Source organism: Chiroxiphia lanceolata, chromosome 9 (assembly GCF_009829145.1).
Source record: "Chiroxiphia lanceolata isolate bChiLan1 chromosome 9, bChiLan1.pri, whole genome shotgun sequence".
Classification (NCBI taxonomy): domain Eukaryota; kingdom Metazoa; phylum Chordata; class Aves; order Passeriformes; family Pipridae; genus Chiroxiphia; species Chiroxiphia lanceolata.
Window position 1 is genome coordinate 21258586 of NC_045645.1, and position 17924 is coordinate 21276509.

The following is a 17924-nucleotide window of genomic DNA, read 5'->3' on the forward strand; positions in this document are numbered from 1 at the left end:
TTAATTCTAAAACAAAGGATCAGTGGAGCCACAGAAGACCTACTTCTGTTGCAAGATCACTACTGTAATTTAGGAGGCAATAAACACAAATAACCTCTAAATTGTACAAAACATGAAAGAGATCATCTTCAATAATTAATACCCTCTGTATTAATGAATAAATACTAATCCCAAGTGCTGATGAAACATTAGGCAAAGTAATACCAGCTCTTATGTTACTCAACCCAAATTACACCGTAAGTTTTACTATTTCTACAAGTTATCTGGCATACTTAAAATGAGCACCTAATTATTAGTAAGCCATTATTCCATTTATGCAAATACTAGGCCTTGCTTTGTTCCTCAGTTGAAGGCTGTCATGCTTTCAAATACTGATTCAGCATCAAGAAAAGCTTCATGCACTGCATGGTAAATAGAAGCAATGCTGCATACAAGTGTCCTCTCAGAGCTGATGACTGTGTCCTAATGCAAGGAAACTCCCTTATCACAATACCCATGACAGTTCTGCATATGTGATGAACAAACTGTAAGCACGTGTTCATCTCAGAGATATACTTGGAAGTCAGAACAAATGCACAAAAAATTATTCATGTTATAAAACCTTGTATTGGGTGATTTAGTTTAAGACATTTTTAGTATGTAGATACAAAATACTTAAAACCCCACACTCATATTGATCTCATCAGAAGATGCTCAAGAAATACCCATGTACTTCTGAATGCAAATCCTGGTGGTCTTTTTAAGGTACCACACTGCTGAAATTATTAATCATAAACATGAATAAAAGCACTTTTTATTTCTATTCCACTGGTAATTATGATTATTGGCATCTCCGAAAATCAGGCCAAGAGAACAGGGCAAAAAATTGTGCTGTGTCAACCAGTAGAATTATTCTAGAGATAACACAGAATTAATCTTGTTAAAACATATCATGCCTAGAATAGTTGTGTATAATTTGGTATACTTAATTCTGTAAAATCTGACAGCAATTTTGATGATAAAATTACCTAGGCAGATACAACGTTGGAAGCTTTGATTTAACACCTCTTGACATCACTAGAAATAATCTGATTTATTTAAATAGGCTTTTGGGTTACAGCCTTAGCCCTAATGGAGTTTATTGACTTGCTTCAGATCCCTTCTTAAAACTTGTTTATTGTAATGCCTACAGAAACTGTGACAACTATAGCGTTTATTTGCTACAGCTGGTCTCTACTATAGTGACCACCAAATCTTATTTTTCTACTGTAATTTTACTACCTAATTTTATCCAATTCTTGCATAGACAGCCTGTATTGATCAAAGACACAAAAGTGGAGAGTGCACAACTAAAGTGTTTTACTTGTTGTATGAAAATATCAAAAGGACCTGTCCCTGTTATATGATTTAAACTTTTTTTTTTTAAATCAGTTTTTCTGAAACAAAAGACTAAATGAAATCTTTGAATCAATCAATCAGAAACAAGCACATACTATTCTGGAATAGTTAAATTTTCCATAGGTAAGTGTTCTTGTCACAGAACTTCCCTTATAGCACCATCAAGCATGGAAGAAATAAATGAGGCACAGAAAAGTTAATATATTGAGGTAAAGAGTCAAAGATCTCCAAACAGAATACCTACCTTCCTTTACATCATTTATTACAAATTTGATTATAGTAGCTCAGAAAGAGTTTAGTAGATTAACAATGAGCTGGTGTACATTTAACTGGATGGAAACTGGTCAGCCTTCATGTCCTAACATATACAAAGAACAGCAGGGTGAGAGGGATCAAGTCCTATCCATTGTTAACACTGGGCCCATCTCAATCAATCTGTCAGTTGTTTAGCAAGCTTATCCTTAAACTCATTTGTTTGCTCCTGCTGTTCATTTTAGAACTATATTCTCTGAGCATTTAGAATTGTGTTGGCCTTGGCTGGGATAGAGTTAATTTTCTTCACAGTAGGTAGTAGGAGGCTACCTATGGTTTGAATTTGTGCTGAAAAAAGGGTTTGCTTGCACAGTGTCAAGGCCTTTGCTTCTTGTACCACCCTGCCAGTAGGCTGGGGGTGCACAAGAATCTGCGAGGGAACACAACTGGGACAGCTGGCCCCAACTGACCCAAGGGATAAGCCATACCATACGACACCATGCTTAGTACATAAAATGGGCTGAAGAAAGAGGAAGGAAGGACTTTGGAGTGATGGTATTTGTCTTTCCAAGCCACTGTTACACATGATGGAGTCCTGCTTTCCTTAGGATGGCTGAACACCTGCCTGACCAGGGAAAGCAGTGAATGAATTCCATCTCTTGCTTTACTTGTGGGTGCAGCTTTTGCTTTACTTGTTAAAGTGTCTATCTCAACTCACAAGTTTTCTCACTTTAGTGCTTAGTTCCCGGCTGGGGTTAAACCACAACAAGAATCTTCTACTTTTCAGTGTAAATTAGTTCATGGTCAACTTATATACATCCAGACAGAGGCAGTAGCTTGTATAGTTCTTTTCCTTGCCTGCATTTATTTTTGTACTATAGCTAAAGAGAGCAATCATACTAACATATTAACCTTCATTTTGCTAGGCTAAAAGAGCCAAGTTCTTTCAGCTTCCTCTCATAACAGATCAATTCCTCTGAGGCAGTATACCAACTGCTTTACAGAAGTTCAGACAGGCAAGATCTAGAATATTTTCCTTGTCTATCTTGACATTTCATTTTTAATTGGCACACGGATTCACAACAAATATAATCATTAAAAATCCTGAGTGCTTGCTGTAATATAATAATGCATACAAGAAAAAGTGAAATGCTACAGAAACCTGAAGTGTTTTAGAGTATGATTATGGATCATTTGTGACAGAAACAGTATAGAACTACTATGCATTAATGACTAAAACGTGAAATACAATAAGCATTAAAGACACCGTCATTGCAAGGTACATAGTTGCAGTACTGACAGTATCTGACAATCGCAGAAAACTTGTGGAGACACATCTGGCACAAAAATGTTACTCGTTTACATGTTCAAAAACAGGTAAAATTCCAACACAAAGGACAAGGTCAGGATTTCATCCATGCATTATTATCATTAATGTTACAAATCTCATTGACTTCCATGAAGTCAGATTTCCATATGACAAAGTTTTTATCAGAAAACTTTCTAATTTAAAGATACAGAAGAGCCTGGCAGTTTGCAGCCTTGCAATAAAAAAGCAAACTTAGCCATTTATTACACCAATAAATAACTGAAATTTACTTCAATTGAAAACCAGGAAACCAGATTCCAAGAACAGTCTTCATAGTCTAGCTCTGGGTCACAGAACTAACATAAATTGATGATCTAAATTGTAGCTCATGAGAAAAACAGAAAGCAAGGTAGAGCCAAGATTTCGAAGTACTAAATCGTCTACATTACAGAAAAATAAAACCTTTTATAAACCATACCATGCATTTGAGCATTTCATCTCATAACTATGAGTCAAGGAAGGAGGCCACATTTTAGAATTAACATCGTACATAAGTTAGAATACCCAGTACATACATGAAACAAAAAAACCCATATCAAGTACTTGTATTCCTTACAGCAGCTCTGCATTTATGAGCCACACTGAATGACCCTCAGAGCTTCATGCAGAGATTCGAAAACGTTATTTTTTGCTAACAACATGCATAATGCATGCCCTATGATGACCTCTATCTGTCAAAATTGATTCCAGCATCTGTTATTTCCAAGTAATGCAGAATGTGGTTTAGGCTTCAGGCAGGGATCATTTTAACATACAAAATAATGACACAGCATACAGGAGAGCCGGGTTCAAAGGTGAATTTGTGGATATACTATATACTATTAGCACAAAGACATAAAACAGCTTTCTCTGCATTAAATATCCCTTCCTAGTTAATATGAAGGAAGACTTTCTTCTTCTCTAGGGAAAATATGGCCTAATCACAAAGTATTTATAACCTGGTCCGAAAATCCACAAATGAAATGGAATAAAGCCTCCTGACTTCATGAGGCTTTGAATCTGAAACAGAATTTTAGACTATCTGACAAGGCCACATCTTGATGTTTCCAGAATCAAGACAGTGCCACTTGCCTTTCATATAGGAAATGACATGAAGGCTCCCTAATTCTGTCTTTTCTTTCACCCATCTTTTGGGTGTCCATTTGGAACCTCTGAACTCGCTTTAACCCTTTTTGGTTTATATCTTTGTAGCTACAAAAATAGGGAATGCAGTTCTGCTGACAAGCTGACATTTAGTGATTGTTAAGCCTTCCACAGTGAAGACCAGGAGAAATATTCCATCTCAAATCTCAAAGCAGGTATGTCCCCAGGTATCTTTACCCCTCAACCAAAAAGTAAGGGCTAAGTAATTCATGGCAGTGTCTCGTTGGACTAGATGTCTGAACAGTGACCCACTGTAGGGATAGTTGTGCTTGCAAAAGAATTTGTAACAGGAAGCTAGAACTCGTTTTTCACTTAGGAAGCTTTTTTTCCCTTTTCCTTCTAAATTTCAGAGAAAGTTGCAGGGAGACCTGAAAGTAAGCGCTCTCTCTCTCTGGTATGCAAGAGAGAGAATGCTCGCAGACATATACAGGGCCTCCTCAGGTCTGAGAGGGCAGGGGAGGACAGAAAGCAGATAAAAAGCCTTGGAAGAGCGTGGGATTTTGCCTTTCCTCTGAGACCCTGTGCTACCTGGCAGTGCCATGAGGTTTGTAAGTTTTAATGTCTTTGCCTCCAAAACAAACTCTGTTTGAACCATTTCCACTGCCTTGGCATTCTTGCGGAAGATACCTGCGTATATTTTACTTTACACCCACGGTATCACAGATAATTTTAACAGCAGAAACTAAAGAGATACAGGTGAAGGGGAACTTGGATTGAAATAAAAGCAAAGAAATAAAAAAATTTGTATTTACAACACGGTAAGTAAAGTTAGACTGAGAAGGTGTCAGATCAAGAAGCGTAACTGCAGATAATAAAGTAACAAGGAGTATGATAAAAAGAGAAAGAGGAAAACAGATCTGTTGATAAGGACAGCAGTATAAGAGCAGATGGACCATAATACCCACAATCTAAGCATTCATGAGACAAAACCCACCAACTTTTTGACATGTTTGTTGGCAACATCTAGGTTCAACACTAATATTAAAAGCTACTTAAAGGAAAGCTCTAATCTGAGCATGGGCTATATGAAAGTCCATTGGCATTCTGTGTATATCCTTCAAATCAGCTCTGCTACCTTCAGTGTTTAAAACTCCTGTTTCTAATAATTTTATTGCAGAATTAACAGTAAACTTGATTGTCCTCTCTTGCATTTATCAAGAGAGCAGCTTTTCAATTCCTCATCAGTGTCATCTATTTCCACAGCCAGCAGAAGTCAATGGTTTGTACAGTTACTGCCAACAGCAAAGCTTGTCTAGAAGGACTTCTCAGTTGGTGAGGAGACATGAGAAAAGCAACACTACATAATCACTTAAAAACCCACTTACATTCATTTTCTGACAATGTCTATTAATGGCTCAAAAGAAACTAGGTTGGGGTGAGGGGTTTTTAACTTTTAGGTTGAGTACTCATGACACAAATTACAGATCTCACATACATGGAAGATGCCAGCACAGTCTTTTAAGTGCAGTCTTCAAGGTGGCAATGATTTAAATAATTAGTATTGGACAAAATCAACGCAATTAATAAGTACATAGACATACCTCAAAGAAGATACTTTAATTGAACTTTTAATCCTCCCAGTCTTAAGTCATTATTTTTTTATGTCATCATAATTAGAAGTTCTAATTTTAGATATTGCTTATAAGCCTTAAATTCATAAAATAATAGAATGGGCTGAGTTGGAAGGAACTTTGAAGATCATCTAGTTCCAACCCTCCTGCCACGGGCAAGAATTCCTTCCACTTGACCAGGTTGCTCAAAGCGCCATCCAACCTGGCCTTGAACATTTTCAGGGATGGAATCCCCTTCCAGGGATGGGGCATCTACAACTTCTCTGGGCAACCTGTGCCAGTGCCTCACCTCCCTCACAGTGAAGAACTTCTTCCTAACATCCAATCTACACCTTCCCTCTCTCAGTTTAAAGGCAAGATGGTTGAAATGCTGACAGTGCCTAAGACTCAGCTTGGAGTATTTCACTTGTCCTCTCTTTAACAGCTTTGCCTTTGATTACTCTTCAGTTAAGTCTCACTATTTTTCCTGTGATTAACCACAACTCTGGAGTTTGCCACTTGATTCAATTTTAAGTGAAAAAACTACAGAAGGCTGATTATTAATACATTTAACAGCTACCACAAGCCTTAACTCAACTGTGTAGGTTACTGCTTACATAGATATATAAGTAAAGCAACCAGGGGCAGGGAAGGGTTTTCTTCCATATACAGAGATCTCATATGCACTGGGGAAAGGTGGGGGGAAGGATGTGGAGGGAGGCAAAATAATCTTCACTATCTCATAATTTATATGTCAAATCTGTAATGCACTCTAAACCACAACTGATAAACGTTCACATTTCTCTTCCACTTCCACAGAAATGGAAGGTTTAAGGACTGTTATTCTACCAAACACATAAAACTACAGGGAAAAAAAAAAATCAGTCCTAGCCCTGTTTTCTGTGACTGTCCTCCCTTAACTACTCCAAAAACTGTGTCCTTCTTAAAAGCCTTACTGAAGCAGCATTTAGGGTTCCTTCCAGTCCTTTGCTACCTGTCAAATCTACAGTTTTTCAAATACTCAATTTTTCCACCATTTCTCTTTAATCCTGCATATATAAACTGTATTCTTGGCAGAGACCTCTGCAAAAATGGTCAGCCATCAACCAAAATGAAGATGTGTGGGAGGAAAAAAAAAATCTGTCTGCTAACAGTCTGATCAACAACTTGTTATGAGAAACAGAAAAACACAACTCAGGAAGTCCTTTTGCTTCTTCGGGTTTTGTAGACCTGATCATTAGCAAAAAGCCCCCTGATAAGGAGCTGTATCTCCATTTTCCAGTTAAGATCCACACAAAACTTGGAACTACATTGCAGATCATAGCAGGAGTTCATTACGAGGAAAATACACAAGTCTAGCAATGTTGTTAAATTTACAAGGTTGCATTTTTGAGACTGTGTTATTTCTGAAATATTTCTACACATTTTTCTTACATTACAGTATTTTGTTCTGCTTTAAAAACAATGTACAGACAAACGGACATCTCCCCCTGCTCTGAACATCAGTATTTGACTTCACTTAAATGTTTTCGTCAGCAAAGGTTTTTGAGGATAACTGCTTAGTGACAATATGAGCAGCATTAATAAAATTAACGGCACAGGAATATGGACATTCACTGAGGCAAACAGTCCCCTCTCAGTAGCAGCTTTAAGTTTTCGGGTCTTCCAAATCAAGGTCAGCTTTGTGCTCCTATAAATACAGATAGGAGTTATTTTTACCAGAAATACGTAATTTCACAGTTTATTGCTGAATATTCTGATTCGGAAGGGATACACAAGGATCACGGAGTCCAACTTTTAAGTGAATAGCCCACACAGGGATAAAACCCACAACCCTAGTGTTATTAGCACCATTTAGCCACAAAAATTCAGAATCCAAACTGAAGTTTCAGCATCTTTTTTTTATTTAGAAAAGGAACTCCAACAGAAGGCATTTTCTTACTTCACTCTTAAGCAGGGACACTTGGCACATTGTGTCACTCATTTTAAGGAATCTTGAAGCTTGCCTCTGTGCAAGAAAAAACAGGCACTACAAAAATACTTCTGATGAGCCACGTTTTTAAACATCAGAAAAGAAACCCATAAGGGCTGCCTTGTGGGAAAGGGAAAAAATCTATTATTACTTAGATGACTGATGACCATTTGTCTCTCATGCTCTTAAAGGTGGTTCTGCTCACAACTCTCACGGATTCAATCCTGAGGTTTAAATCTACTTTTGTGTCTCAAAACTGAAGGAAAAGAAACTGAAGATTTTAGGAAGTCAGGGGACAAAATATTACAACAACAGAAATATGAAAATTAGTCAAGTACACTGCAGAAAGAATCTACTGACATACAAATGCCAACACACTCCTGTTTGCACAGCAAGCATATTCACAGAATCACAGCATATTCTAAGTTGGAAGGACTCACAAGGATCCTCAAGGCCAACTCTTAGGGGAATAGCCCATAGAGGGATTGAATCCACAACCAGCACCAGGCTGCAACTAACTGAGCTAATCTCACACAAACTGTCCTGGGTAGCTTTCAAACACTCAGTCTTCCCTTATAATATATACATTTGTTTTTTGGAGATCCATATGTAACTGCAGTAATAAGGGATGCCATTTTCAGGAAGATCAAGTACCAAATACTAGAAAGATCAAGTACCACTAGCTCCAACTTCAGTGGTCAGGTTTTTTCATTATTTTTTACTTTCCAAATTTGACACAAACTTTGGCACATTAATTCAGAAAACTTGGACATGCCCTAGATTGATAACTGTGGATTGCCAGTGCAAGAAAGTATGTTTAAAGTAACAGTAATTTTGTGCGTAATTCCAACATCATGTGTTAGTATTCATACTCAAACCCAAGCACTTTCACAAGTGAGAGGACTCTCTCCAGGACTGCACTGAAAGAGTGGAAGAGAGCTAACAAAGTCACTGACTTCATAATGGTCATAGCTACATACTTTTTGTGATTAATTAAGAGTGAAAACTATTTTTATTTCACTGACAGACCTCAGTTTCCCTTTCACAGCATGTTTTCCTCCAAACAAGTGTTAAGGACAAGTTCTTGTGTTTTGTACTATTTTAACTTCAAATGTTTATTCAGGCAACTGGTCCTTACCTGCAGTGACACAGGCAGCTATTCTTGTGAGTGTAAGGGGTTTTGGAATTGCCTAGATTGAAAAGAGGCTCAGCACTTTGAACAAACATTAGAAACGGCTGAGCACTAAATGCTTTATGTGAATAAACAATAAAGAATAACCAGGTTCAAAAGCACAGTTTTCATTTGTTTTGACAAAGTAATGAAATCTCATCATTTCAATGTAGTCTAGTAGGTGAATTAGGGATATAAATTTTAAAAATCATCATGTCTCGAAACTAAGAAGCTTCATTTATTTTCTTTAAAATTAAGTAAAATGGAGTTTTGGCATATGAATTAAAAAGTGTGGTACATGCGGTGCTGCTCTTTATAAAAGCACACAGCATGAAGATTAACCACTGTTAATTATCACATCTTTTAATGTAATGCCATAGACAGGCATGGCATTCTAACACATGTATTTGTTCAAACATGTACCTGCCCTGAGGAGCTAACAACTTGCACTGGGCAGATACTACAGACAAGTTAGGAGGGTGTGCCCAGACAGCAGATTATGTGCAGCAAAAGGCTCTTAAAAACAGGGACAAATCTGGGAAGCTAGAAATCCATTATTCCACAGAAGTAATTATTTTCAGCTGTATTTTTAATATTCATTTCTGCCTGCCATGGGATGATTCTGCAGCAAGCAGCAAGAGAAAAAAGACTTGAGAATAGGAACCCAACTTTGGAAACTGAATTTAATACTGTCATGAATCTCATACAGGACATAGGCATTTTTTCTGTTGTTGAGAATTCACAGACTGAATAATTTTAAAAACAAATAACCCATGAAAACACCTATACCACCTAGAATCTTTCACAGGTTTCAAATTTAAAAACACGCATTGCTGCAAACGTTCTGACATTTTATTCATCGAGCATTGCAAAAATGAAAATTAAATTATCCTTCATGCAATTTCTTTTGTGCTCAGTATTGAGTAATAGCATCTGCCTCTAAGATGAAAGGCCTTAGTCTCCATTTCTGTTACTTACAAGAATTAAATTCTCTAGCAAGAGAGGCATTTTAAATTATTATATAACACGAAGGGGAAGTGGGTGATGACTGGCAAAGCAGGCAGGTTCCAGCACATGACAAATAATTTTGCCTGCACGCACCCTCTTCGTAATGCTACATAATCCTTCAGCTTTTCAAGTTAAACACTCTTGTGATCTTACTCTTCAAGCAATTTTTCTTTACTGAGGCCTCTACTCTGATTTTAGCAGATACCTCTTTTACTTCTTAACTGATAATTCTTAAAATACATGAAAAAAAAATTTCAGGCCTTACAGACCTTCTTTGCATGCAAGCATCAGTAGACAAATGGTGCCAAGAATTATGGCATTATACTAAGCAATGAAAAGACACTGTTGCTTTGGCTAAAACAAATTTGCTTTTAAAAAATATGCCTACTTATTTCTGGTCTCTATAGGCTACAGCAAATCACTTATTCTCTTTGGGAAAAGAGAATAAAACTTGCCTTTATTACAAAGTATTTGTGTTATAAAAGTAAAAAAGCATGAGTACGTATTCCACTGTTACCACCACAATGTAGTTAAAATTGTTTATCTCTAAACAGTATATACCTGGGACTTTGTTATTATGCTGCATGCTTTGCACACTGGCAATCTGTGAAATTCAAAATGCATCGTATTTTGTGATACCTCCAGCTTTGCCATGAATGTGTAGTATCCCTGGCCTCAATCAGCCCACATACCTAGGTAAAAGCATTCACACTACGCTTTAAATATCCACTGAGTATAAAACTGTATATATCTTACATATCTGTTTTCACTGTCTTCATTTACAAATTACGCTTTCTCTTCTAGCATGACTAGTATATAAAAAATTACATACTATTCTGATGCACTAATGTTTCTGCAAACTTCCTTTTTATCAAAGAAAAATATTTTCATTTTTTAGTATAAATTTTAAAAAGTAAAAAAATTGAAATAGCTTAATTTTCTATGCCAACATATAAATAAGACCTGAACTTGAAGATGGCTCACAGAAAAATAAATAATAAGCAGTAAAAGAGTGTTGTTTCAAAGACAAAAATGAAAACATACAATAAAATCATCCATGATCCCTTGATCTTTGTTGCAAAACCAAGATGTTATCGGTAAATTATCATAGGCAATAAAGATGAGAGTCAAGTTTAGTCCCCCATCAAGATGTCAGTGCTGACATAATCATGCTTTGTCTTAAATATTTTTGTTTCTTTCCCTTCCTGTCAGGGAAATACTCACATATTCATCCTCACAATAGTGAAGGTTGTCCTCCTGTGTTCTGTTCCAGTCTAAATGTGGATTATATACTCCAGAAGAGTGTGAAATTTGTAAAGACATACACCATACCAGAAAGCAATAAAGTAGATGGGTCCCATCTAACTCATCACACCCCACTAACTGTGCAGCCTCAGGACTGAGCTGGTCCAGCAACCCAGTCAGAAGGAAAATCACTTATTTCCCCATCGCCGCTGCCACTGCTGCCTCCCATGACCAGTTTGCTGTTATCTCATTGAAGTTACTTAGCCTGTGACCGGATGATCATTAGGTTCAAAACAAAGGCAGTGAGGGAACACCCGGGTGGGAGGAAGCACCACACCCTGTGGCAACAGTCTGTAGTTACATCAAAGAATCACCAAAGATCAAACTCACACCAGCAGAACACCCAGACTCAGTTCTTTCGCTCAAAAATACTGCCCTGGCAAAGAAAACACACTTAAATCCCAACATCAGCTCTTGGAGCTTAGTTGATCATTCAGTGTTTCTCAGATGCTGGAGCCATGTGCAGAGCGACATACAACTACAGGATTTAAACCAATACCACCAGAAATGGACAAATAACAAAACCAGCACACAATGGATAAGAGCAATCAAGCAAAAAATGGGAGGGGAAAAACTATAGGAGCCTTACACAAATTAAAAAAAACATTGTAGAGGATGTGCTAGCATTAAGCGAATTCCACTGTACTAAAATGATCCCTGCCAGTTGCAGAAAGACTGCTACTGCCAGGAGTATGATGTTATTCTGGAAGGAAAGCTGTGATCCATACATGCAGCTTTTGTTGTATCATATTTCATGCTATTTGTTACTGTCAAACCCAATTAAGGAAAAAGTCCAAGAACAGTAAACATGCTGCTTTATTGTCTGAACTAAAAGACAGTGCCTCATGGTCTCTGCTCTCCCACGTGTCCTATTTCAAACAGGCTGGTTAAAGAATAACATCTAAGGCTAATGGACTGAGGCACATTTGCAAGATATTAGATAATGAAGTTACTTTTTAATTCCCTGTTATACGCTGAAGCTTAAGAAATGCAAGTTATGAGAAGCAAGACTGAACACATCTATTTATCTGCAGGTCAGCAAGAGTAGCAATGAGGGCTGAACTCCAAGTGTTTTCTCTGAATCCCTTACAAAGGTACTTTACCTTTTTTTCCTGAATAAACCACATCTAAGGTTAAAATTACTAGAGCTGAACGAATTGATTCTACTGAAAACTCCATCAGATTAATGTTAATACTGTCACAACTTGAAAATACTAAGTACTAAATAAATTCAAGAATACCAGTGCTGAATTGTTAATTATGATCTGCAAGTTATTTCTTAAAACAGTCTCAGTACCAAGGTGTGAAGGCAATGTTTTCAAGCAACTCGGTTATAATCAGTAGATATCCCAACACAAATACCTGACATTTGTACAAGGCAGACTGTTAAAGCCTACTACAGAAACAGAATTTGCAAGTATATAGATAAATAGAATGTAAAGACTGCAAATACTTTTTAAAGGAAAGTCAGGGGCATTGTATGGAGTCTTTGAAGCAGGCAATGAGGCTGATGGACATGATTATATATTAATGCAGATTAACAAAGTAATTTTAACCAGACTCACTATGAGGCTCTCTTCCAGTTCATATAAGAGGCAAAGCTCCCTCCCAGATAAATAAACAGCAAAAGGACAGAAAATAAATGGTAGAAACAATATTTTTTCAAACAGAAGGTGGTGTACAAAAGGGTCACCCAAAGGAATCTCTGCTTGGACCTTCCTTGTTGAAAAAATTAGTTAGCATTATTGAAATGGGAGAAAGAGGGGACTAAGTCTTGTAGAAGGTGCAAAATCATTTCTTTAAAAATGTGTAAAGAACTGAAGGAAGATTTCATGAACAGGATTCAAAATCAGAGAATAACTGTTTGGAAGAACCTTTGGAAGTCATTTGGTCATACCTTCACGAAAGATTTAACTTAAACTAACATATGGATTGAATACTCATACATGATTATGGAGTGTAAAACAGCTACCATCGTATAGACAAAAGATCTCAGAGTAATTGCTAAGTATCTTTCATAGTCGGTTCTTTTATATCATAATCTAATTTTGCTGTGTACCAGTGCTAAGAAATTTCTTGGAGCAGACACAGAACTAGGAAGACTGACGACTCCTGGACCTAGAAACATGCAAACAAGTAAACAGGATGGTCAGACATACAGAAAAGCTTCTGTATCAGAAGAATTAAGCAGACAATGGCTCTTCAGGCTAGAGGAGACGTGACTGGAGGGGTATGACACAGACCACATGAGTGGCACAACAGTGACCAGAGAAAAAGTACTCATTATTTCTTCATTTATTTTTAATTTTTTCAATTCAAAAAAGTACAGGTGTCAAAGCAATATACAGCAGGTTTAGAGCAAACAAAAAGACATGTTTTATTCACATAGCTAATTATGAAAGTGACAGTTAAAGGATGTTGTGATTGCCAAGATTTTAGACTGGTTCAAAAAGTGGTAATAAAAATACATGGAAGAAAAGTTAAGAGCTAAGAAGCGAAACTACAAGGTACAGCAGGAAGTACCACCTCATCTTACCCCATATGCTATCCCTTAGAATCCATTGAATTGGCTACTGTTGAAGGGATCCTGAGCAAGCTTGGCCTGCAGCCCAACTCAGCCCCATTGTTCTCTTCTCTGGGAAATCTCCAAGTAATGAGCATATTAAAATCTCTCCTGAAAAGCAGCATCAGTTTCTCGCCTCTGGCCCCTTCTACCAAGCTTTAAAACCTTCCTCAAGCAGAAGGCAGAGGCAGTTCTGGGAGCTTCTCTTGTGTGAATTTTCAGCAGTCTTTTTTCTCCCATGGGATGGCTGCTTTCAGTTTTACAATGTTTCCCAAATTCTTTGTGTGAGAATTACTTTGAAGTAATGATCAAATACTGATTTAGTTAAATGAGTGAGCCACAAAAAAAGAAACCATATGCTTTAGAGTATGTTAAAATTCAGTAACTTTTGACTATTTTTAATCATTCATTGCCTTATTATCTTTGTTTTGCCTTCTGAGAATGACAGCACCCTGAGGATTAAAATCAGATAGGAAAATAGAAGGGTAAATGCAATATTCCTCTTGAAGACGAATAAGAGATTTCTAAGTCCCAATGAACTTGAGCAAAATACTATGCAATTCCCTTCTACTTGCCATGGAAAGTAAAGGTAACTTCAGGCCATATAACTTCTGCACATGCCTTTTTCCTTTTTTTTTTTAAATACTACTGTACTATTTTTGTGCATGTTTAAAATACCAAACAGTGTATTTTTTTGTTTTATTGATGATACTTGTATGCCCATTTTGTCCACTTCTATTTAATTTTTTCTTTTTTTTCTGCCTGCCAACTCCCTTGCAATTATCTGTAAACAGTGATGTTTTGCTTAGAACAGTTAATGTTGACAATGCTTTTATACAGAAAAAGACAAAGATATAAAAATATTTTTAACCTACCTCAGCTTAAAAAAAATACGCTAATACATGGCTGAGCATCTATTAAACACCATTCTTTCTCTAAGAGCAAAATAAAACGTTAATTGCTCAAGATACAGAGACAGTCCCAAAAACACATCCACTAAGACAAAAGACTTTAAACTACAAACTGATCTTGCAATCCAACCAGAAAGGATGAAAGAGTTCAACAGAATAAATACATTTCACCCTTTGGCATCTGTGTCTTCTGATGTTTAATTAAAAGAAAAGGCTAAAGGCTATGTTCTCTGAATCTTAGCTCACTGCTGAGATGCCAAGGGGACAGGCACCTTTCAAAATACCTCTTCCCAACAGGAATGTAAAAATAATTTTAATTTAAAATAAAACAACCCAAATAAAAATCATTAAACTGCATTTGAAATGCTTCATTGGAAGACAAAACTCTGCTCTGCCTTCCAGAAATGCATAAGTGGAAAATTTCTTGGTGCAAAAGATTAGACATGTTCTTTCTTGTATCACAACAAAGATGAATTCATTATTTTGTGAAGCACATGGCATCAGCACAGTAATAAAGAAAAAAAAAAGGGGGCAAAGATCTTGAATGTAATATATATATTTTAATAAGTATGTGAGATAAATTAATTTGATCTCACAAATTAGGTCACACAATTCAGCATCTCTCTGAATTCCCTATTGCTGAGGTCCACCTGGGGGAAGCTGTCCCATTAACTGCTCATAAGGATGCAGTGACCACAAGGACATCCACTGACTCTGGTCTCAAACAACAACACCATCTCAGCCACATGAAGTAAAACATGTTCAAACATGTCTATCAATACTAAGAGATGGTCAGGTTAGAGCTGCAAAGTCCTTTGAAGGACTTCAGAACCTTCAGAATCACACAGCATGTCAGTAAGAGCATCACCTCTGTCCTGCTGAGGAGTGCTCCTTTAGCAGCACATGTGCTCCCAGCTGCCCTGTTAAACTAGTTCTTACCTGCAATTCACCTGGGCCACAAAGATTCCTAGAGACACGCACTGTGTTCTTTATGGGTACCTCAAACAAAGCATTAAGATGGTGTGGAGAGAAGGAAAAAAATATCCAAGGCCGAATAAAACCCACACAAAAGTTAAACATGTGTCCCATACGTACAATCAAAGCTCATTTTCAGTTCTGTAGCTTAAAACATTACCGTGTAGAGAAGTCTTCAGCTACTTAGCAAATCTAATGCTCCACAAACATTACAAATTTCTAGGGAAAATATGCAAAACCATATACACTTTGTTATGGTTGTTAATTATTAGACACACTTTAGTTCCAAGAGAAGTATATGTTTCAAGTTCCTTCAAGTCTCTAAAATAGTAATTTTTCTCTGTCTCATTTTTTAAGCCATGGGCTGCATTTTTATCTGTAATAAGAAATTGCAAAAACTAAAACAAAGGGACATAAAGCCATTGTTGAAATGGAGAAATAAATTCCTGAATGCCTGTTTTCAGCACTGGGCTTCATGTTGCAGAAGGTTATCTTTTCTCACCCATGAAATTGGGTATTCCCTATACTGGGCTGAAAGACAACAGTCTATCAGGACTACTAAAGATTTGCCTGGATAGCTCAATAAAACAAGAAAATGAGAGACATGCTTCAAATCCTCAGCTAAAGAGAGTAGTTTTATCTATAACAACTGCATGCTTGGCAAAGAATTATCTGCAGGTTGGGATATCCCAGCATTTGAGTTTGAGCCAGATTTTGCTTCTGGCTGAGCATACGGTTGGAGTGGCACTGAAAATGGAAATGAGAGTTGGACTTGCATATCACAGAGCACACTGTGTCAGAATTTGCTGAAATATCTCACAGTCTAATATACTTCATTCTTACCTGAAAAGGAAATTTAAACTGCCAATATGACACTATCCTCTAATTTTTACTGTGAAAACAAGATGCAAACATTACCACACTACACAAACACTTGACTATTTTTTCACTGCTTAGTAATCACACGCATATAACAATGACACAACCCACAACCTAGTTAAAAGACTCAAAACTCCAATTTCAACAAAATATGAAGCACATGGTAGCTTATATCCACTATATCTAATGAAATAAACATATCTCCAATATTGTACTTCTCCATGCAGAGATTTTTGTTTGTTTGTTTAATGTATATACTTCAGGCCATAAATCCAGTTATTCTCTTCAGATCCTTTTTTTAATGATCTGTGTAAAACCAGTATTAGAGGGTTGCTTCACAAAGCAAGTATGGACCAGACACCAACCAGAAATACAAATACTACTTCTTAAAATTAGTATTTGGACTTTGAATTCCTGGGCTGAAAAATACATCTGCCCAAGCCATTGCATAGCATACATTACTTGCTAGTACTATGTGTACCTCCATCCCAAAAAGGCAGACAATATTTTACTTTCTGTGAAGAGAAGAAAACATGTAGGTTCTGCCCCTCAGTTCAGAACTAAGCTTCTCTAATCTTTAATCCATGCTTATAAAGAAATCAGCTATTTAAGAAGTCAGAACATGCTCAGCAACGGTCTTTCACAGATCAGATTTGAGTTTAATTTGCAATGAATCTTGACTATAAGGCCTCTAGTGTTCTATTTTTACCAAGTTTATCCTTCTGATACGAAATATACTTTCACACTTTTTCACACTTCTAGAGATTAAAGTTCCAATGTTTATATTAGCAGAAGTGTTTAGGGTAAAACCAGTTTTAAAAACACTAGGCTGTGAATCTATCATATTTAGACTCTTTACACTGGAAAAAAAAAAAAAAGACAGCAAACATACACTGTACTATTTCGACAGCTGAGACAGACAGTAATTTTTACTCCTATTAAAATACATACAAAATTATTTCTATTAAAAACAGTGGTCAGACTGCATCATTCTTCTCAAGAATTCACACAATAAGAATTTATGATTATGAATATACACAGGAATGGCTCATTTGTCATTTAAGTCAATAGTGCAAATCACACGCTTAGTAATCACAATGCTTAAAATTAAACACATGCATAAAAGTCTTCATGATATTCCCTACACAAGAATAAAATGTCACATAACTATCACTCCACATCTACATGCCCATTCTACACAAAAACTGACATCAGTCTGATCACTTCTCAAATGCACTTAAGCAGAATCATGTTGTCAAATGCAAGCTGTACACCAAATTTTTCCTTGCTCTACAGCTGCAGATGTATTAACCGGTTCATTCTGTCAATGGCATTTATTATCTTTATTTCTTAATCCAAAGAAAGGTTATTTAAAACCTGTCCCGCTAAAACTTAATGGATGAAGCAATTCAGGAGGCTCTCTGTAACTGGATCACAGGTTGACAGGAT

The 17924-nt window shown here is 36.7% G+C and overlaps 1 protein-coding gene across 2 annotated transcripts in view; it reads right to left on the bottom strand.

The window, feature by feature from the left end:
- VAV3 (vav guanine nucleotide exchange factor 3) overlaps positions 1 to 17924 on the bottom strand; it is a 156708-nt gene that overhangs the window by 30961 nt on the left and 107823 nt on the right. The gene's annotated exons all lie outside the window — the stretch shown is intronic.